At 36.9% G+C, this 22,810-nt stretch overlaps 1 protein-coding gene, 1 long non-coding RNA gene and 1 pseudogene across 2 annotated transcripts in view; 1 reads left to right on the forward strand and 2 right to left on the reverse strand.

Moving 5' to 3' along the window:
- The window catches only part of LOC124286843 (mRNA export factor GLE1-like), a 135,109-nt gene extending 130,010 nt beyond the window's left edge, over positions 1-5,099 (reverse strand). The window contains exon 1 of the mRNA XM_046723285.1: positions 4,982-5,099. The gene's annotated coding sequence lies outside the window, so the exon portion shown is untranslated. The remainder of the gene's footprint in view (positions 1-4,981) is intronic.
- A 13,774-nt stretch (positions 5,100-18,873) lies between these two features.
- On the forward strand, positions 18,874-21,502 carry LOC124286848. Its single transcript, XR_006901129.1, has 4 exons — positions 18,874-19,252; positions 19,871-20,105; positions 20,299-20,405; positions 21,468-21,502. It is a non-coding gene; the product is annotated as an uncharacterized LOC124286848 (long non-coding RNA).
- On the reverse strand, positions 20,505-22,486 carry LOC124286847 (annotated as a pseudogene).
- Between the last annotated feature and the right edge of the window lie 324 nt (positions 22,487-22,810).

Below are 22,810 nucleotides of genomic sequence, written 5' to 3' on the forward strand. Positions count from 1 at the left end.
AAAACATTTTAGTCAAAGTAAACCTGTGGATCGGAAATAGGTCAATCAATTGTTTCATGTAGTATTTTCAGAATTATTATCATCGTGAATAATACTGACACTGATTGTAAATTGCCGGATATCGAGTATGGTTGTTTGGTGATATAGTCATCGATCCGATAATAGTGGTGGTGTCATCAGTGCCATCATTCTTGCATCCATCTATGAATATAGATTTGTAACTGTTGTATGTGTTTCGTAACTTAGTCTTCGTATTGAATAACAATAAGATGATGTGTTTCAGGTTTCGTTAGTTTGGTTAATGGTAGGCCCATCTCTGGTTCCATTTACTGCCATGGCAGAGAAGGCAAATTCTGTGTGGGGCTATATTTTCCAGATAGATTTTAGCAGTTTGCATTCTTATTATATAGACCGAGAAGATTATGACATGGGTTTTTTAATGCCAGATTTCTTCATAAAATTGATTAAGAACAGGTATATGGATTTAGTGGAACGTAATTTAGAAACATACTGCTAAGATACTTTTATACAAAATTGTTATTTGATGGGTCATAGGCCTCCACATACAAACTATGAATAGGTGACGTTCTGAAGGCCCCAAGGCAGAGCTTCAGGATTTGCTGATAAAGCGAATCTAATTATTTTATACTGTGTTTACATATACATACTGTGTTCATATATTGATGGAGAAGTAATCAAGTTTAGAAGGGATTTGTGCTCTGTATAGTTCGAGTTTGAATTTATATTACATGCGAAGACAAATCTTTCAAGGTATAAAAACGAGCAACAGTCCATAAAAACGACATACCTTAAAAATGAGCAAGTACACAAGCAAGTTCACACAAGGCTACTATACGTCGATTGAGGCTTTGTGGAAGGCCCTTCTATATCCGGGGACGGATTTGGCATAATTCCTCTAGAGTTGTAGGGGGCTTTGGATTATGTCCCGAAATTTGCTTCATTTCATGCGAGAAGTGTTAAATGTAAATGTAAATTAGGGAATATGCAGACAAGGGTAACACATTAATATTGGTCTGCTGTACAACTCCAGCAACGTGTGGCCTGGTGTTATCCTGTTAAAGCATCATTCCAGGGTAAAAACGGTAAAACGGACATTTGCAAAATCTCACGGTACACATTCTCAAACACTGACGTCCTTGCCTCAGCCATGATTAAACCTCATTTGCGAAGTATGATGCGGGCTTGCATCCATCGGTCTTGATGTCAAGTATGTACTAGTGGGCAGCCACCATCTGAACGGTCAATAACTTGATTGTTTTGTGGCCATTGGTGTTTCTATGGAGCGTGACGCTGCTTCGAGGTAGCAGACTGAAGTTAACTTGTTTGAGTGGCATTTTAGAAGTTTAGACGTACAATATAGAACAAGTTTTATGGATAACAACTTCTTTATTTCGTGAGTGCGACGTTTCGATACAGATTCTTGTACCGTTGTCAAGCAGGAGCGATATGGATAACAACTTCTTTATTTCGTGAGTGCGACGTTTCGATACAGATTCTTGTACCGTTGTCAAGCGGGGAGTCATCGACGTTTCGATACAGATTCTTGTACCGTTGTCAAGCAGGAGTCATCACTCCTGCTTGACAACGGTACAAGAATCTGTATCGAAACGCCGCACTCACGAAATAAAGAAGTTGTTATCCATAAAACTTGTTCTATATCAGACTGAAGTTGTTCGACAAGCCTTTCGCATAGTGATGAATAGAGGTGTTTTCCCACTTCAGCACTGCTTAAGAATGCTTTGAGAGGAAATGGTATGAGTCACATCAACCTTATACCTTCTAGCTTTTGAGAAAGAAACTGGAGCCAACCTCTCTCCACCCAAATAACCGATGCGTTTACAACTGCTGTACTTCCACATGGGACTGTTTGCCTTTTTACGCTCGAAAAGATTCATACAGAATGCCGTATTGTCATCATGGAGGTTTTATAATAGATTTCAAATGATTTATGGTACTGATTTTTTTTCTGAAATCACTTTCAATGTTGGTTTGAGGTTTGTGGTTTACAATTGGCAAACTGGGTGAATGTTTATCATACGCTTCGATGTCTTCACAGCTTGTAAATGATATCAGTTTTTAATTAGGAGGCTCAGAATGATCTTGACCAGGTTCAAGATAGTCCACATATTGTTAAAGATATACAGCACTGATTGTAGACACATTCTGGGTAAATGTTTAAGAGCTGCTAATCTTCGGGCGGGAAGCAGAAATGTTGAATTATTGGCCATGAAACCTTTCGTTTATATCATAATTTTCTGTTTATGCAGTCAGGCGCGTATAAGCAAATACACCCCCTTTACATTTCTAAATATTATCTGCCTGGTGATATAATATATTGTCAGTAGTACTGCACCCTAAACAAAATCTGTCTTAACATTCTAGAAGCATCGTCACAAATCTTACAAAATATTTGTAAAGGCTTATATAAGATGAAGATGAATTGCTTACCAGATGTGTTCATCGAAGTAATGCCTCTACTTTTCCCCCAGCAGACAAGTTGTCAGAATTCTTTAGTACTCTCTTGAAAATACAGAGATGTCCAGAGAGTTATCCTAAATAGTTTCAGCGAAATCGTTCTTAGAAGTTTGTAGAAGTTATCTTTGTACTCTGAAATGTTATGCCCTAATCGACCGACAGTAATATCTTCAGGCAGAATCCAGCTTATGCGTCCGCAAGTCAATCCACCACAGACGTTGCAAGATCTTCAACGTCACCTTGTTGAGCAATGGCGACGTCTTCCACAGGGTATGTTCACTAACAATCTAAGATCCATGAGAAGGCTGTAAGAGACGCTAGAGGAGGCCACAACCCTTACTGAAGACCTTACTCGAATTGTTCTCTACGCTGTGGATATCTTTTTGAAGGGTACTTTGACATCATGAACGTTATCGTTGCTAGAGAGTTTTGGCGAGACTTGTATTTTTTTCCTTTAATGTCAAGATGTTTTGAAATGGTAAGGCTGAACTTGGCCACTTGAGGTAGTGACCACAGCATTCTGGTTACACTATATGGAGAGAGGACAGAGCTTGGCAAGATACTAATACAGATGCCTGTCATTTAAACCATTATCTGATGTTTGTGGAATGTGATTTTTAATTGAGCATGACTCCCACACCTGTAACCCTAATGCAGATGTTGTTAGGCTGTGAATTTGCCAAATCATTGGGTTTTTAAAAATTTGAATTAAGTTCGTTTCGTTTTTTCAAAATAATTTATTTCGAGATACTAAGCTTCAATTGTGCCCATGTCAGAAATGGGGTTTCGACCTGACGAGCGAACGCTCTAACCACGAGGTACCCCATAGAGCCTTGACACTGTTAAAGAAATATACATTGATACATTTATTATAAATTCAAGATGGAACCCAGTTTTATCAACACATATCCTTCGGTTTTTACGTTAGTGACATGATCTGCACACTGATCTTTCAAAATTAATAATTGCTCGCAATCCTTGACCCAAGTGGTTTTCCACTTATTAAGAAATAATTTTCAGTTTCCAATTCTTGGAAATTCTGTCCCACCTTATAACGGTAAAGTACACGTAATATGTGTTGATACTTTGATATATTATATCTATGATGGTGTTATACCAAAAAGATTAACATAATTATATAATGGATTGCAAAACAGACAGAAAAAAGCAGACATAAAGAGCATTAGCAATATAAATGCTGCCTGGTAGCAAGTTTTGAAATAACTGACCATAACCTTTTTCTGTGTTCATTTGCTCTATGACTAACACATGAAATAATCTATTTTTCCATTCGCTTCTAATTAAAGTTTGGAGAGAAAATTAATTTACAGTGGATTTTGCCCATGATAGTTTGAGGGTTTAAGCAAGGAAGGTTTAGAGAACACCAAAATAAGATATAATAGTCTGGTAGCATTTGTTTTGATAGAATAATATTGACATAAGATGTTGCAATGCGTCTAACATGTAAAAGGTGGAGTAAATGGATCACTGGATATCATGTAGATATTGTACTATTTCATGATCACGTGTCTCCTACGAGCAAATATGGAGCAAATATACGTTAGATTAACAGGATACTTATGTATATGACTGTGTTACATAGCATAGACTGGAGTTAGGACGCCTGTTTTATGTGTAAAATATATTTTAATGACCATTTTCCATAGATATGTACTCTTATTCCGAACAGGTCAGCAATATCAACTAAAACTTCAAATTGATCATCTAACCTACTTAGTTATCTTAGCTTAGTAACCAATTGCAATCAGTAGAATTTTCTAGTTTATACCCAAAGTTTGTACTCAAAATGGGTGTACAGTCCATTCCAACGGGTAACTGGAATTTGAGAAAATGTCCGTATGGGATAATATCTGGATTCCGAATCAACAAGAGGTTACACCAAGTGTGTGCATGGTTACCTTTTTCACAACAACGTGAAAACAATGGTCAGATGTAAATACAGAGTGGAGTGTTCGTTGATTTATACACCCCTTTAAACGTGTGTAAATCTGACAGCTAGATGATAAATCGTTAATTCTAATGTGAGTAAATTTGGGAAATACAGTTCCTTCGTGTTTTGATATATTTCATACAGTGACATTTTTCCTATTTGAATAGGAAATATTCCCCGTAATCAGATGCTTTTACTTCCCTATTTTCTGATGTTTATTATTTTCTTAATCAGGTACGACAGGCTGAAATATTCAGACTGATTGACTGACTGAGTTAGGTTTCACACCGCTTTTAGCAATATTCCAGCATCATCACGGCGGGGGGACACCAGGAATAGGCTTCACACATTGTACCCATGTGGGAATTCGGACCCGGGTGTTCGGCGTGACGAGCCAACGCTTTTACCACTAGGCTACTCCACCGCCCCGAAGTATTTAGATATTTGAACACTTGTTAAACTCGTTTAATCCGAATAAGGTCACATGTAGAATGTGTACCCAGAAGTAAGACATGACAGACAATATATACTCACTTGATACACTGCTCATGATACGCCTCTTCTCCCTCTACACATTGAGTCCCTGGTGGGATATCCTGACCACAGTAACTACATAGTAACATCTCATCGGGACTCCATGGGTTGTTTTACATTACAGTGAGTGAGAATCTGGAACATAAAAGAATATGTTCTTGTTATGATGATGTGTTTTTGTTAATTATGTCACAGTAATTAACTTTTCCTTACGTAATCACGGCCAAATCAGTAAAAAATATATATTTTTTTACTCAGTGAGAGATTCGATCTCTCGCACGTCATGCCATTTCGTCTTCGCTTAGTCTCTCCACTTTCCCACGGAACCACGAAGAATTCTGATTATAGCTCGTATTAATTATACAATAAAAACCATAAAAAGCTAAAACCGTAAGCGACTAATACAATAAACTCCACTGTTGCGATCACCTAGCTCAGTAGCACTGAATAAGATGGAGGACTCTCACTCATACGACCCGGGTTCGATTCCCGATATTTTATATTTGTGACTCAATTGTATTGTGTATGAAATAAGGGTAGATTTCTGCCGGACTGTCTAATTTTGCAGCCGATGGACGGGTGAGAAAAACTAGTCAGGTAACGTGTCCACTGGCACTGTCTATTTAGTATTTAAGAAGGACTGGTTAAATGTCTTCTGGGCTGGTAAATTTTTGAAATTCCCAGCCCAGATGTATTGGCTCATTTCATAGGCTGCTGTCATTCATTGTAACATTGTTTATTCAATATATACACATGGAACTTAATTAAGCACCACCTAACATATTTTAAGTTACTGACCTAATGATAAATCTTGAATTGTAACGATGAGTAGTATGTGAACTGTATTCCCTTTCACAATTGTTTCAGGGTTTTGCTAAATCAATCACCAAAACACATTCCAATATGCACGTGAAGCACACTACCCACGATTGTTTCTAAAACCACTATTGACCCAATGCGGCAAAGGGTATAAAATTCCAAACCTTTTCAATGATTTTATCAGTATCTGCTACAATGGTACGAAGGAGACTACCAGAAGCAAGAAGACGGCAAATTATTGGAATGTCATGCAGGGCTTGTTCAAAAACACCGTCAAACCAACAATGTTCAGGACCGACCAAGGCAAGGTGATCCCCGAAAGATGTCTCGAGTTCAGGATTGGGATTTATATCACGCCTTGTCACAGTTGTGAGACGTCAGCCTTTCACTACAAGTGGCGTCCTGAAGCACCTATGGCTCCCCAACAGACGTCTGTACAATATGACTGGGTAAGACTTCCTCCTGTTCCCCCATCCCAAATAATATGTAGAAGTTAATATATCCTAACATTATTAACAAAACCTAACACAACAATTACTAGAGAACTCACAAAAATACCTTAAAGCCCGCAAATTAAGTACAATACATATGGTCGAACCACGTTGTATGATAAGGGCCCAAGGCACACAGTGATGTTACAAAAACAATATTGGGGAACGGAAGGAAAGCTTTCCTATGACTGTAAGAAACCGCAAAAAGGCACATGGGATGAGGGCAAGAAGGGTGATCAAGCGTCCAGCCTAGAACAATCTTCACAAAAGAGCTCGTTTGGAGTGGTGTTTAGATTTCCAGCCTAATATTTATTAATTACTCACGTACAATATATTTAATTCAACATTTTAAGAGCCACTCGTGGCATATCACATCGTTCTTCGCCTCCATTACCCCTGCTGCCTTCCGGGTCAACGGAGTGAAGGAACAAGAATAAGCAGAAATTAAAAAGAAATATCATATTGCCTAATTTTACCATTAACCTGTTGGAGATTATTTTTCTTATCTCCTATCGTTATTGTTAAAATTTTCGTAACATTTGTTCTACAAAAAATACATCTGGCGTAGTGGGCGAATGAAGCAAGGGAGGTAACTCCGCAAGTATTCCATATGGCGGACATGTCATTCAACAAGTTTATTTAGATTTAAGTCCCTTTAGATTTAAGTCAGACACTAAATTACTGTTTTTTGAAGAAAGGCGGACATTATGCAATTAGTTGCCAGGTTTGCTATCTTGGGTGACCAATGAGACTATACACCAATGTGAAATACCTGAAAAGTTTTATCACTTTTTCGTATATTAAACTGTTAAAAGACACATCACTTTGAACAGCTGCAGATGAATGGCATATTACTCGTTTTTTTGTGGATATTGATGTATACATTCCTCGAACAAGGTAATAGCCTGACATTGTTCCTATAACTTTAATCTGTTTTAACTTTAATATTTGCATTTTGTTTTTATTCATTTGTCGTAGCATTCAACTGAATCATTGTTTTCGCCGTGAAGTGTAATGAGACAGACAACATACACTAGGGTGTGTGTGCGAATTATGATTCACATTGGAAAACTATAAAATGTCTAGATATTACAGTTCTGTTATAAATTCACTATGAGTATCAGCAGATCGTCTGCTTTTTATTTAGTTTCAAAATGCATACAAGTATGATAATAAACTAATTAGGATTATAAGACCAAATATGAAGACGCACATTGACTAGTATCTACATATTGGTGAGTGGACATTAACCACGTGAATGTAGCAAGAAATTTATCGCGCAGTATTGTGACTTCAACCCCCACCCCGCTTCCCTGGAAGAAATCATTATGTTATAAGTTGTGTCATGCAAAATCCTTTTGGTTATGATTACAATACATATTTAACTACGAGTAGAAAGTAGTTTTGATTTTCTAACTTGATGAAAACAAACCATAATCTCATTAATTCTAACAGACTTTAGCCCGTCACTTTACGACTTTTAAAAATGGCGGCGCCCTGTCGCGAACATCCGCCAGTCTGAGGATAAATGCTATTTAGGTTTGTTTTCGCTGAGTTACAAAATCAAAACTACTTTCTACTGGTAGTAAAATATGTATTTTATTGATGGCCAATACAAGATTTTGCATGACATAGCTTATAATATAACAATTTCTCTCGTGGCAGCGAGGTGCGTGTCGATATAATACCACTTACAATGTTATTGTTACTTCGACCACAACCTCGCTTCCGAGGAAGAAATCGTTATGTTACAAGTTGTGTCATGGAAAATCTTTATGGTCATCAATCATTTACATATTTTACTACAACTAGTAAGTAGTTTTGATTCTTTAACTTCCGTGAAGCGATCTGAACACAAGTAAGATATCGTTCCAGGCTTCCACAACGGTCGCTTCGCACTCACAAACATAACCCATTTAGCACGAACTGCGGGGTCCTGTGGAAATCAGTGCATGGTGACACCATCACCTGACCCCTAGGAGCAATTGACGACAAAGCAACGATTCGACATGTCGTCGTTGAAGTCAAGAAATCATCAAAATGATGAGCGTGCTACACACTTTCTATACAACTAACTGAAAATCGTTTCTCATATGACGTCACTGCAGTGCTCTGGCAACAGAGTTACGTAACCTGTCTGTGGTTTCGTTGGCGGGCGAGAGTGAAGCAGGCGACTATTTGGAAACTTTTAATCGCTTGGTATTAATTAACCACAAGTTTTTTAAGAATGAATTTGGTGTTCCCCATAAGTCCAACCACAAATCTTTCATATGTAATAGTTAAAAGAGTACCAAAAAACAGAGTTTATTTCTTCTTCAAAATGTTGAATTAAATATATTATACGTGAGTAATTATTAAATATGAGGTTGGAAATCTGAGAGCACAACCCTGTGAGGAAATGGGTGTCTACCTTTGATGGTGGCGATATTGTATTTTGATATTCAAAATATTTTTTGAACCGAAGCGAGAGAAGTATGTTGCCAACCTTTGCTTGGTTCGCTCGCATAAAGGAAGTCTGGTCAATTTCTCTTTGTTGCGCAACCCTATTTGCGCTACAATTTGCCTGTGATTGGTCGGATTAGAGTCGCTGTTTATTGCACGTCACAGACGGACGCCAGCGAGTATGGAGGACCAAGAACAGTGCATATTAATTAAGTTCCATGTGTATATTATTGAATATATTAAACTAGTCTGTGTTCTATTTTGTTAGTCTAAAGGGGACTGACAAGCCTTTTATCTCAGTAATTTCTAAACCGTAATAATGTGTTTTTTGTTAATTATAATTATCAAACCTTTAGTACTGATGCTTCTATTGCATCGGCAGTTGTCCCCTCACTAGTGAGCGTGTTGCCAGACTGGCTTGAGCAAGACGCGTTTACCTATGGCAAGTCCGTAACTGGAGAATAGTCTTTTTTTCAGAGGAAAGTCGTTTCTCCCTACACAAGGCTGATGGCAGAGAGAGGGTATACCCACAGAAAAGGGAGCGTCTGGCACCCCAGTGTGCCCCAGAGATCCTTCCTTATGGCGGCGTCGGAGTTATGGTTTGGCGAGGCATATGTGGCAACCAAACGACACGTCTGGTGATCATTGATGGAAGACTGACAGCCAACGAGAATATCAACCAAGTGTTAACGCCTCTTGTCTTGCCATTTGCAGTATCCATCAACAAAGAATTTTATTCCAGCACAACGCCAGACCCAACATTTGCAGGAATCTGGTTAGACGCTGATCCAACGTACCCATTTCGACGTCTAAGCCTATAGGTTGATAAAACGTTTAAATGATTTTTAAATTTCGACATTCTAGAAACTATATAGAAACTGAGTGTGCAACAGTTAACCATTTTTCACAATATGATGTTGTGAAATTAATATGTGTAAAGTAAGATGATCCCACAATATTTTGGGGATAGGTATGTTTCGTACGCATAATATTTGAAAAAAAGCAAAACAATAACTACAGTTCTTGTGATCCTGTACATAAAAACTATGTGAAGTTAATCTTAAAACGCCTTTAAGATACTGTCTGTGTAAATTGGAACCTGATCCCAGAAGTATCAGTGTAACTAGTAGACAGTCCTGACTGACTTACGCCCCATAAACTACATCAGATGTCGCCGCAAGATCCCGTGCACGCGCAGTTATTTGTGCGCTATTTTATGACTCGGAGTTGCAGTTCTATGCTGTCAGCGATAAACAATCTCACTATCTGATTGATTCGAGAAGTTTTTACTTTAACGATCGTCATATTCATCCTAAATTCACGGTAAGACATATGTGGTATTCTGCAATGTCTGAAAATATATAAATCACTAAGAATAAATCTGTCTGCTGACTTCGTGCAGACGGTAATTTTGAACACGGTTTTCAGCCATTTCAAATCAATTTCCATCCTGTTTTCTACATAAGAGGTTTTAAGCTTTTCTATAAAGACTAGATATTTACATGTGTACCATACTCGGCGAAACCACAACATCTGCTGCCTGGCTGCCGAATCCGCGAACGGAGTTTTAACTTCTTTGATTTCCATGCACTGCATAGGTGATTATGTCAGATCTAGATTTCGAATTTGACAACAGCTTTGCGACGAGACGCCTTGCGAAAATAATATCTGATATTAGCATGTTTCTATCCATTTAACCGTTCCTCTTATGGATCATAAATTGGATGACAGTGTAAATAAAATAGTAATTTGATCAGCGTATGTTCACTGGTCAACCAAAACTAAGGTAGATGTATTAAAGTTCAGTTATATGCAAAATTATGGTCACCCAGCCTCATGAATATTATTATTAAGGAGGTTATGGGCGCAAGCCTATATTGTGATAACCCAATTTTGTCATTTCATCTAACACAAGTGCAATTTCATTGTACAGTTGTGAAAATATTGTCTGCCCACAAATGTAAATGATGATCCAGATGTACAACATTTACTAAAAGATTTGAGCTAAAGATCATTTTGTGGAATGTTCTGAAGTTTGAGAGTTATATCATGGAGTAGCAATTCATCCTAAAATTCATTATTAATTATTACCACTACGAGCGATATATTAGGATTCAGATATTAGGAAAATATAAACATAAATATTAGTTTCAGTAATAGCTTAGAGAAAGACACCAGTTTAAATTTATTAAAACTCATCTCGCAGACATACCATTCAACAAGGTATATTTGAAGACTACATAATTAAAAGATGTTTTAGAAAAATCCTAGCCTAAGGTAATGTCATCACCTGTATTATAGTGACATTGTGCAAACACTTCAATTTAGGGTCCTTAGGACTTAGCCCAGAGCACATGCATCTGTTGTAATCCAAGCATCCTGTTGCAATACCATGATACAAGCATCCAGGAAATGTGTCAACAAGATTAGTGCCGCTGAATTTATGATAATAAATCTACCTGGGCTTTACACATAGTCCTGTCTAGATTTACGCCCCCTAAACTACATCAGATGACGCCCAAGATTCCGCGCATGCGCAGTTATTTGTGGACCATTTTGTGACTCGGAGTTGCAGTTCTATGCTGTCAGCGATGGTTTGGGGTTTTAATCTCGATTGTCTCCACGCAGCGATTTTATGACTGCTTCCTTCAAAACTGGCGCTCCTCACTTGATTATTCATCTAAATGTAAATATTATTCACAATTTAAATCTTTACGCAACGTTGAACACTACTTGTCCTGTGACCTCCTTCCATATCAACGGAAAGTTATAGCTATTTTCTGCTGTAACAACTTTAGATTAGCAGTGGAAACCGGTCGTCACACAAATACACCCTATGATCAACATCTCTGCCTTTACTGCCACTCTGTTGGTTTAAACTAAGTTGAAGACGAGCTCCATGTCCTACGTATCTATGGTAAATATTCTGAAATAAGAAAGAAGTGTTTCTCAACCCACCAGACCCACCCTCCTACAATTGAAACCTTTGAGCGTTTAATTACCTTTAACAATATAAATTACATAAAAACATTAACTATATCCCTCTACTCTGTATTAAAACTAAGAACTGGCCCTGCGTTGCAATCGTGATCCTACTTCCAGCATGTATGTATTATTTATATTTTCACTATGTTGTATTATGGGCCAACGGCCTACATTACTGAAATAAAATGTCTGTCTGTCTGTCTGTCTGTCTGTCTCTGAATTAGCATTAGCTGGGTTGTACCAACTCTCTGATGCCACCACACGTTATTCCGTTCATGTAAATAAAACTGTAATTAGCTTCTTGTGACTTGTGACTCTTTGCTGAGTTTAACCAGGAAACCTCATTGGGACCCAACAGGGGGACCATAATAGCTTTACCCGACATAACCGATTTGATAGCCAAAGGTTTTGCGGTTTTGACACATACTCAATGAAATGAATATTTTGGAGGCATAATCTCATGATTTCTAATTACAATGTTATGCAGTCTAAGAAAAAAACGTCAATGGAAAGTTATAATTTGTTCCTACAACCTACAAGAAATGCACAATGATTATAGGGGATTGAGTATATAGTTTCTTTTCATGGAGTAATTTTACTGTTTGTATGAATAACTTTCACTAATGATCTTTTTGAATGCGTTTGCACGTCAGATTAAACATACCGCTGACAATAATGTTGCATTTTGAAACAGCTGTAATGGAATATATAAAAAAAAGTGGATTAGACTTAATGCAGAGGTTGTGGCTTTAGCTCAAGCTAATAATGACGAGGAAAATTTGCATGAGGATTTACCAACACTAACTTCTGAAAGAGTACAACCTGAGTCAAGTGAATTTGAATCAGACCAGGAAGAACAAATGGATGATTCCAACTTTTGTGATAGCAGCTCATCAGGAAGTGACGTTTCATATATGGCTGAAGAAAAAAGTGATGGTGAAGAAGGTGCTTTCAATGATGATTCAGCTCTCAGTGTAGAAATTGCTGCATGGGCTACTAAGTAAGTATAAGTGCACACGATCTGCTGTCAATGATTTGTTGTAGATATTTCGGAAACATGGACATCAGGTTCCAAAAGACTCTCGAACTCTTCCTCAAATACCACGTTTTATTCAGACTGAGGAATAGTGTGGGGGCAGTTTTTGTATCTAGGAATTGAAAGTGCACTCACGAAAGTTGTGACTCAAAATCAAGCACATTTTATGCATGGTTGCCATTTTGAGGCATTTGTTATTGCTGTGTATCATGGACAGACAAAACCAGGTTCTGTTGCCAGAATTCCTTATTGAAGTGAAACATCTATGTGACACTGGAATTACTTTTGGTGAAAATGTGAAACTGTGAAGATAAATGCTTTCGTGTGTGATGCCCCTTCAAGATCATTTCTTAAGTGCATTAAAGGACACAAAGCATATTTTAGTTGAGATGATGTTCTATCAGATGATCATGGCAAGGTAGAGTTGTGTTTGACTTAGCATATGGAAGTTCCTACTCCGAGCGATGAAGAACATTTTAACAATTTAGAGTATAGAGATCATCAGGTTAGAAGGTCTCCATTGGTGCATGCTTGAGTGTCTTGTATTGCCTCTTTCTTATTGGAATTAGACAGGTGGAAAGCAGCAGAGTTCCGGCAGCTTTTATTATATACTGGACCACTTGTCCTTAGATCTGTTGTTTCCGATAGGCTATATGAACATTTTCTCACTCTTACTGTGGTATTGTCAGTACTACTAGCTTCAAATGATTGCACCAGAAATGCATATCTTAGTTATGCAGAAAAACTCCTACTTGTGTTTGTTCAAACTAGGAAAGATATATATGAACTTTCTCACATCATATAATGTACATTCCCTGATTCACTTGGCAGATGATGTTAAACATTTTGGCAAATCTCTGAATGACATATCTGCTTTTCAGTTTCAAAATTACTTATATAAACGTAAAAAGAACGTTCAAAAATCACAAAATCCCATATCACAGGTGGAAAAAAGAATTGCTGAGATGGAACACTCAAAAAGCCGTCCAGTCCGAAGCTTTTAGTGTTTCACTGTCAACAAAGAAGAAAGACAATTGTGGTATGTTGACGAACCAAAATTAGGGCTTTGTCAACGAAACACAGCCAAATAGGCGCTGTATTTGCGATGTGATCAGCCAGTCACACTTGAACAGCTTTTTCGAAAGTCCATGGGATTAAAAGTTGATTAATATTGCACTGCTGAAGCCAGGTACACTTTCAAAGTATGCAAAGGGGTGTGTCATAAGTATTAAAGACACGAACAGAAAAGCTGTATGTCTGCCTTTTGATGAAGGTTACCTGGTAGTACCAATGTTGCATGGATTAGAGAGACACCAGTTTACCTGCAAGTACCCTGGTGAGTCATCCTAGGGCGCTGTTCAAGGTACAAGTAAACGAGGAAGACAAAAGAAGAAGGGGGATGATAACATCAGGGAATTGACAAAAAATAGTAACAACACCAGTTGAATTTTGTTATTACTTGTTTGTTGTTTTTAGTAATTTTATTTTGTTTTGCAGGTGTTTCACATTAATTAAAGTGGTAAATGCATAGCAAGATGACTGAAACAGCTTTAAATACATGAGTATGAAGTCAAGAGCATTGCACAACTGCATTGATATTTGTAAAACAAAAGTATTGATCCAGTGTAGACTTTTTGTCATGATCAGTTCCTATTAAGTCTATTGCATACAGGTATGCTTGCATGTTTGTAAATACTCAGTAAATTTGACCTTACATGCGTACACACAAAAATGTCAAATCTTATCTTGCATACTGTAACATTCAGCAAACCTACTTGAGTTTGAAGTAAGCAAACCCATGCGCTACAGATGGAGGTTATTGAGGATAGATAGAATAACTGAGATATATTGTGAGGTTCTATTTCAGCATATGAACTAGGCAACTTGCAGTCGTTCTTATTTTTTGTCATATTAATAATCTTTATTCTATTTTTACAAAGAATGGAAAATGGCAAAATGTCCAATTGAGTTTGAGTGAGTTGGGTATGTATGTATTTCGTTACTCAAAGGAAAATTAGAATACCCAATTGAGATGAACACAAGCGAGTACATACCTCAATGACCAAAAGTTACCTGTAGCTCTGGCAGGTGAAGTCGTTGTCCCGACAAAGACACAAATGTCGGGAAATTATTGTCTTTACCACTCCCAGACAAACCAAATGCATGTAATCCAAAACAAAAGAGGAAATACAAGACACTCAAGCATCTACCAATGGAGTCGCAATAAACTTCATAGGAATTGAGTTTTTACATAAATATTTGTGTAATTTACGCAGATACGCAACTTATCTGTACCTCTGTCACTACAGTCTTAGTAGAGTAGTTTAATATCGCTCTTTCTTGACTATAATCGTAGACTGATGTTGCTAGGTTATTAGTTTCAATATCATCCGGTCGGCTATCTGTGTATAGAATAGTTTTGATATCAAATCCTTTGATGTAGAATATTTGTTTTGTCTTAAATGATTAAAACGAGGACACACACAAAAGTAATGTATATAATGGATCCTCTCTGGAATGGCCACAAGGACAGAAGTCTATCAACAAGGTGAGAGTTCAAGTCGCTACAGCCAAGACGGAATTTGCATAGTTTTATCTGACAATGGCGTGATCCGAAGTTAGCACACTTTTTGAAACTTGGACTCAGAGGTCTATCCTTGTTTATGATACGTTTACACTGTGCAAGTGTTGGGGCGTCTCGGGTAGTACTAGCGAGGGAGTTCCAAATTTTGAACCAAACAGACGGTAGAAAGGAAGTTTAATAGGATGTGGATCTACCCATTATGTTCCGTATATGACTAGAATTCATAATTCGTAAGTAGTCAAATCTGAAATATTCGGAGGAACACAGAGGGATAAGTTTTGTGGAGCCGATCCATCGAACATATTATAAAATATACTCAGTTTATGGAAATATCTTCTTTCCTCTTCCAAGATAGTTATAACTGTTAACAATATCTAAACATTATTCCCAACTGTAAATACATGCTGTGTCCTTGAAATGGACGGAATTCTAAATATACAACCTTCGAGTTTTCTGAATTTATTTTTGATCTATCAATCCCACACCAATCATTCAAAAAATTAAAAGCACATTAAAATCGGCTTCACGTTCCGCTAGCAGAGCAATATCGTCTGCATATGCCAAAGCTGCTATATTGAAATAAGCTATACTTATACCAAGATTGAGGCTTATTAAGCTTATGTAACAAATCACCAACGAAACGATTAAATAACAATGGGGATAGGAGGCATCCTTGTTTTAGCCCACGGTTCACTGCAAAGCAGGAGGTTTTGAATCCATTCACTCGAACACAACACTGAACGTCTTTGTACAGCGACTGTAGAGCAGTTATCTCCAGTTGTCGAGATTCTGTCCATAAACAGTCCCTGTCTATATAGCCATATGCCTTACTAAAAATCATTATAAGCACGAAACGTAGATATTTCCGAAGTTTCCGTGTTTCTAAAATCGACGAATGAGCCTGTACATGATCAATGGTCGACCTCTATTTCCGGAAACTATTCTGAGTCATGAAGCACTTTGATGATTTCAGTCCATACTTGTAGTCTTCTTGTCAGAACACTGCAATACAGCTAATGCGTCGAGGTTGTCAGAGTGATGCCTCGATATAGTGATAGGAAATGTTTTAACTGTACAGATTGTATCGAAAACGTGTGGTTCTGTACTGTTTCCCTGTGATGTATACAATGATATTACAGAAAACCTCTTTTCGTATTGTTATTCTTATGATGCGGACTTTTATGTTTTTAAATATTACAGAGAAGGAAAAGCCTTCTATATTCATAAAGTATTACCAGTTTATGCATTTACTACATTTTATATATGCTTGTAAGTTTTAAGATTTAGTAACGACTACTGTCTCTCATAACTCACACATACTGAGTGGTTCTGTACTTTTACCTATGTTCAATGTATACTCCCCATCAAAAGTTTAGACTCACTAATTTAAATATAGCCACTTACTTCAACTGTTCTAAACTAGATTTTGCAAAATATTCTATACAGTTTAAGGGTACTGTTTACATATGAACTGATGTATTGTAAAACAAATTATAACGTTGAAAAGATTATTCTCATGAGTTCAATAAATGATGAAACTCAGTGAAAATTGGTGAAATCTTAACAAAACTTAACACCAAAACGCAGCTGTTCACATGCACGATATTTGCACATGCTTTTCAGCAATAATCCTCGTGCAATTCATCTGCATAAGGTTTGCAGTTGGTTCCCCAAAGTTAGTGGACAAATTCATCTTCGACGTAACCACATATATATACATAACATATAGTGAGTGCTTTATGCAAGTCTAAACTTTTTATGGGTAGTATATGTGTTTAATAGCATGCTGTACAGAAGTGAGACGTAAAAAACAATTGTGTGTCTGTCTTTCTGTCTGTCTGTATCTCTGTGTAACAGTGGGTACCAGTATGTGAGCGAATCAGTAAAAGTGAGTGAATCAGTAAAAGTGAGTGAATCAGTACCAGTGGGTACCAGTATGTGAGTGAACCAGTAAAATCAAATACATCCAGTGTTATGGTTTATGGCGAAATCGGGAGGTTTCCGCTGTCTATTCACTCATCCATAAATGTTGTCAAATGCCTTCATATAGAATACCGAAAGAATGTTATAATATGATGATCATGTGTGACAATGATGGAAAACAAAACTGGGTTAGGGGGGTGAGACTGCTGCTGTCTAAAATCGGTTTTGGTAATGTATGGTATAGTCAAAACGTTAACTCACGATGCAATTTTATCATGTCAGTGACAAAGATTGAAAAACATCTATATGCAATCATGGACCGAATCCATATCATCATCAAATAAGTGCTTTTACTTTAAACTTTTCAAAACTCATTTCAGTACAGAAGACTACTTAAGTAATATACCTGTTAAAAAAAATTAGGGTAGCGTTGTCTCGTGTCCGTTGTTCATCCAATGGTCTCTTAGTTGCAACTGGCCGTTACACAAACATCAACCGAGATAAAAGAATTTGCAAATTATGTAGCTTAGAATTAATTGAGGATGAATACCACTTTTTACTTGTTTTTTCATTATACTTATCACTTAGAGAAAAATATATCTCAGCTTATTATTATAATTACCCACACTCCACTAAATTTACACTGTTGTTAACAAACCCAAATGTAAAAATACTTAATGATTTATCAATATTTATATATTTCTCACAGGAATATTTGGATTAATGAAAAAAAAAAATAATAATAACTACACAGGGTATGGTTAAATGTAAGTATGTATATGTTCTATGAAGTTTCATATTGTATTAATAATGAACTGTCCTACAGGCCCGTGGCCTTGTGAGTACTGAAATAAAGAATATATATGTGAGTGAATCCATGTTAGTGAGTTCACTCAATGACTTTGATTGACAGTTAGTTCACTCAAATCATACGTAGTGAGTTATTTATGTTTTTACATAAACTTGCATGCTATAAGAATCTTGGAACTGACAGTTTTCATTAACATTTCCACAACTTCAGTAATGGCAAATGCCCAATTAGACTACAAGTTTCTTCCTACTCGGTATAAGGAACCATGTATAAATGTGTATAGAAACGTGAGTTTTGTGCCAATGTGGTCATGAAATAGATATGAAACTGTTCGCTTATGTGATTATATATGTATGTTATGCCATCTATGAATGTTAATAAATGAAAACAAGTATGTATTGTTAGTATTTTTTATTTCTGTGAATATTTTTACATACGATGAAGATAACTAGATCTACCATTTCTGATATGCATGCAACAGTATGACGATCATGACATTTAGTAAACATTGATATTTTCACGCCAATACATTAATCCGACATTTTCATTAATCCGACATTTTCGTTAATCCGACATATTTCTCTGCAACCACAAGTGTCGGATTAACGAGAGTTGACTGTATGTGCATTTTGAACGGGAGGGAAAAGGGAGTATGGATCTCCTGGAGATGCATTCAGAAAGACTGCAGATCAACAGTCTCAACAGTGAACGACATAACAGACCGATCCAGTCCCGGCCGATAAGCCCCGCCCACTTCGTTTTCTTGACGTTAGGGGGGACTCCCACTGACAAATCACAATGCATAGTTCCGACTACCGACCCAAGCTCCGCCCACCTTGGTTACTGTTGCTACGTCCCCCAAGCTTTGGGATGCCGAGCTGTCAAAATGGCGGATACACGATCAGGCACCGTTTGCCTGTTGACAGTTCTCGACACAATATCTGTTGCATTCTTGCCAGATCATCCTACTTTGACGCAGAAATCGCAACAGACAGGCTTACACTATTTCTTCACAGGGTTATATCCATGAGATACGAGTTTATAACCGTGACAACACCTCTGACATTGATGCTATGTGCTGGCGGTCAATGTCGAAGAATCGGAGCCCGCATACCCTCCATTTGAGGATTGACACAAGCGCCGAGAAGATCGTTCACAGCTATTGTTCTTGTAAAGCTGGGTAAGTACGTCATTGATAAGAAGTCAGTAAATCCTCATATAAATCACTTAAAATCAGTGCCTGATAGATTAGAGATTGTCATTTCAATGGCACAGTGACCGATCATTTGTTCTCGTCGGGTTATGACTGGTGTGTTGATTGATTTCTAGTCCTATCGAAGTTTGGCAGCAAAACATGACGAATGTTTACACCTCTGTATTTATTGTACATCGGGTTTACATATACTATCGGCAAAAAGGAAACAGAATATTTATCCATTCAGTAATTTGGCTAAAAAATGAACCGTAAAATTCAATTGTTTAGTTTTCGATCAGCCTCCAAATGTTACGCAGGGCTAGTAATATACTGTTTCAAATATAAACTTATTAATGAAACACCATGCCTAGCACAGAATGTACTATTAATTATAAGTAAAGACTTTAATAAATTACAAGTTAGAATCTACTGAAAATCGAATTTAGATTATTTGTGATTTCACCTATATCATTTATGTTCATTTTGATACACTTAAAAATAAGTATCATGATTTTGGGTTAGATGTTTTTCTTGATACAATGGTATTTCATTTTTATAAAAAAAATCTTTAGATTTCCTTCACTTGAATTCATTTTTGTTTAGATTTGGTGAAAGATGTTCCCACATCATTGACCTTGTGAAGACACTTCAGGGATTGAAGCCTCACAATTTCACGCACATTCATGAAAAACAGAGTTGCACCAGCCTCCAGCAACAGTGGCAGATTCACAGGGGCAACAAGATCATCCCAGTGCCTATCAACCAAGTGATTGTGGCTCAACCTCTTGCCCAGTCTAGAAATAGGAAGCCAATCATTTGTCAAGTTCAGTGACACCAGGTATGGATACTTTTGTCACTTTTGTATTGTAATTGGTGAAAACTGTTTTGCACATAATCACTAAAACAGGTGCAGGTTTAAAGTTGGTCCTAATGGTCTATAAAGTGTATATACGCATTGAACTAAGGATATATTTTTTAATTTTCAGAAACTGTGTGTCAAATGAATATAATGTAGATGAATATTGTTGCAGACTTCCACATATTACCCCACTGCAGTATGTGCTACAGACAGATGCACCCCGGTGACTAAACACTCTGCTCGGAGACGTCTAGCTTGGGATCAGTCTTGTCATATCAGGTAATGTTTTAATCTATTGGGACATGGATCCTGTTCTTCAAAACAGTCAAAACATAACAATCAGTACATCATTTTTTAAGTAACAAGACTAACATTTCATGGAAATGAAATTATGTTTATTTCATAGAGACTAGTATCACATTCATATCACAGGATGCAACAACATCGATCTATTCTTGTACCTGCCTCGTACAGCATCATAAAATCCTGATTGATCAGTTAAAGCTTTATCTGAAATTGAACCTGTAAACAATTCAGAAACAAATGTCAATGAACCACAAGGGGCAAAACATACACGACACTTTAAGGTAGTACTTGACTTATAGTCACTGTATAGCTGAGACTGTAACCCTAAAGCACAGGGTACTTGAGTCTTCAGTTCTGTCCCATCAATAATCATCATGGATGAAGGACATTCCTTTCTAAATTTTGCAGGCATAATTTGAAGGATAGTACTTTTATGTGGCCATATACTTTACTGGCCCATTTTCAAGTTCATGTGTTCAATCCAGGTATTGAATATTACACCACCTGATTGCAATGACAGTCCAAAACGCATAGCGAGGTCTTTTAATCCAAAACTGTGGCACAGTCGACATAGTCAGGAACAAGCAATCTTTAGTAGATAAATTTCTAATGTCACGATGACCTTTTTCATAATTCAAACATGATGCCTGATCACCTGGCAGAAGGAAGGCCAATAACTGAATATGGCAAGAAACCTGACATAAGTAATGTCTGTGTAGTATTTAAACAGGCCCTTTAGTTTCCCTGATCTCACCAAGACACTGGTCACATTAAATCTTTGACATTTCTTAAGTTCCTCCCTCAACTTTACAATTCCCTTGTCTTTTTCCTTTAAAATTTTCTTCATATCCTTGATCTGTTGCCCTTGATCTTCTACCTAGGATCTCAGATCCTGAATTTGGACTGTCTGGTGTTGCTCAAGTGGAGTGATGACTGGAAAATAACAGGCTAATTTGTAATTTGGAATGAAATATATAAAATAATATGTCCGGGCTTAAAGTTATTATTTCTAATGATTTAATTTCTTATTTTCAGATGAAATCACGTGCAGTATCAACTACGTGCGCCCCATCACGTTTCGAAAGTGTCACCTGTACAACTCGATCCTGGGTATGAAGATCTTAATGCCCAGTATCAACTTACAGATCCTGGAAAAGATCTAAGATCTAATCGTCTTACAGCTTCCAACCTCGGAAAGGTTATGAACAGAAAGAAGAAATCTACACTATCTTTCCTCAACAGTCTATTTCCCAAGACTTCTATGCATTCAGTATCTCTTTCCTATGGGAAGAACATTGAAGTACAGGCCAAGAAAAGATATTTAGAACACAAAATCTCAAACCATCTACATGAGAGTGGACTAGTAATCAACAACAATTTCAGTTTCCTTGGAGCCACTCCTGATGGCAAGATATATTGTTGTGAAAAGGAGAACAGAATTATTGAAATTAAATGCCCGAACTCAGCTTGACACTTTACACTTGAAGAAGCATGAGAAAAGATAACAAATTTATTTTGCAGAAGGAGGAAATTGCCATTCTCAAACTATCCAAAAGACATGCTCACTATGCCCAAATTCAGGCACAGTTAATGTTAACGGGGCTGAGTTCTATGAATATGTGGTTGACACCAAAAAGAGAGCGTACATTGAGCGTATTTTTCCCAGACATTGAATACATGACATGTATGCTAGAAAAGCATTCTTTAAAGAACATACCATTTCTTGACATGTAAATTGTACAATAATTGATGGTGTTAACTATCAAGTGCTTTTGGATATTCGTTGTTCACTATCCTATTTCAGGAAAAACAATGTCTCCATCTTGTTATGAAAGACTTTGAAATTAGCTATATAACTTCAAAATGTTTTAAATTGATTATAATGGCCTAATGGTTTTGATTTGCTAATACTATCAGCTTCAACTGAATATGCAATTAAGATTTTGCCTTAAGTGCCATAATTGACTGCCCCCAACTGAGCTTTTCCATGTTATACTTACATGATTCATCGGTCTGTGTACCTTGATTCTCTTCAACAGACACTTCCTGGGGATATTTCTCTGTTTGTTTGAAACAGTTGTCTGAAATAACATTTTTTTTAGAAAAATAGTTATTTGTAGTAAACATGTGGCAATATTGTAAAATCATATTTTTTGTAAATCTAAATAAGGTAAATTCATGAGTAAGTAATTTACCCTTATAGCCAGTTGTCACTTTACTTTGATATAATTTTCTTTATATTCATATATTTTCTTTATATTCATATATTTTCTATATACTCATATATTTTCTATATATTCACCTCCATGTATAGATCTCATTTATTTTGGACAGATTACACAATGGTTTAATCTTCTTGTTTTGTTATTTTAGATTTG

Source organism: Haliotis rubra, unplaced genomic scaffold, assembly GCF_003918875.1.
Source record: "Haliotis rubra isolate DU_JTF1 unplaced genomic scaffold, ASM391887v1 Scf393, whole genome shotgun sequence".
Lineage (NCBI taxonomy): Eukaryota > Metazoa > Mollusca > Gastropoda > Lepetellida > Haliotidae > Haliotis > Haliotis rubra.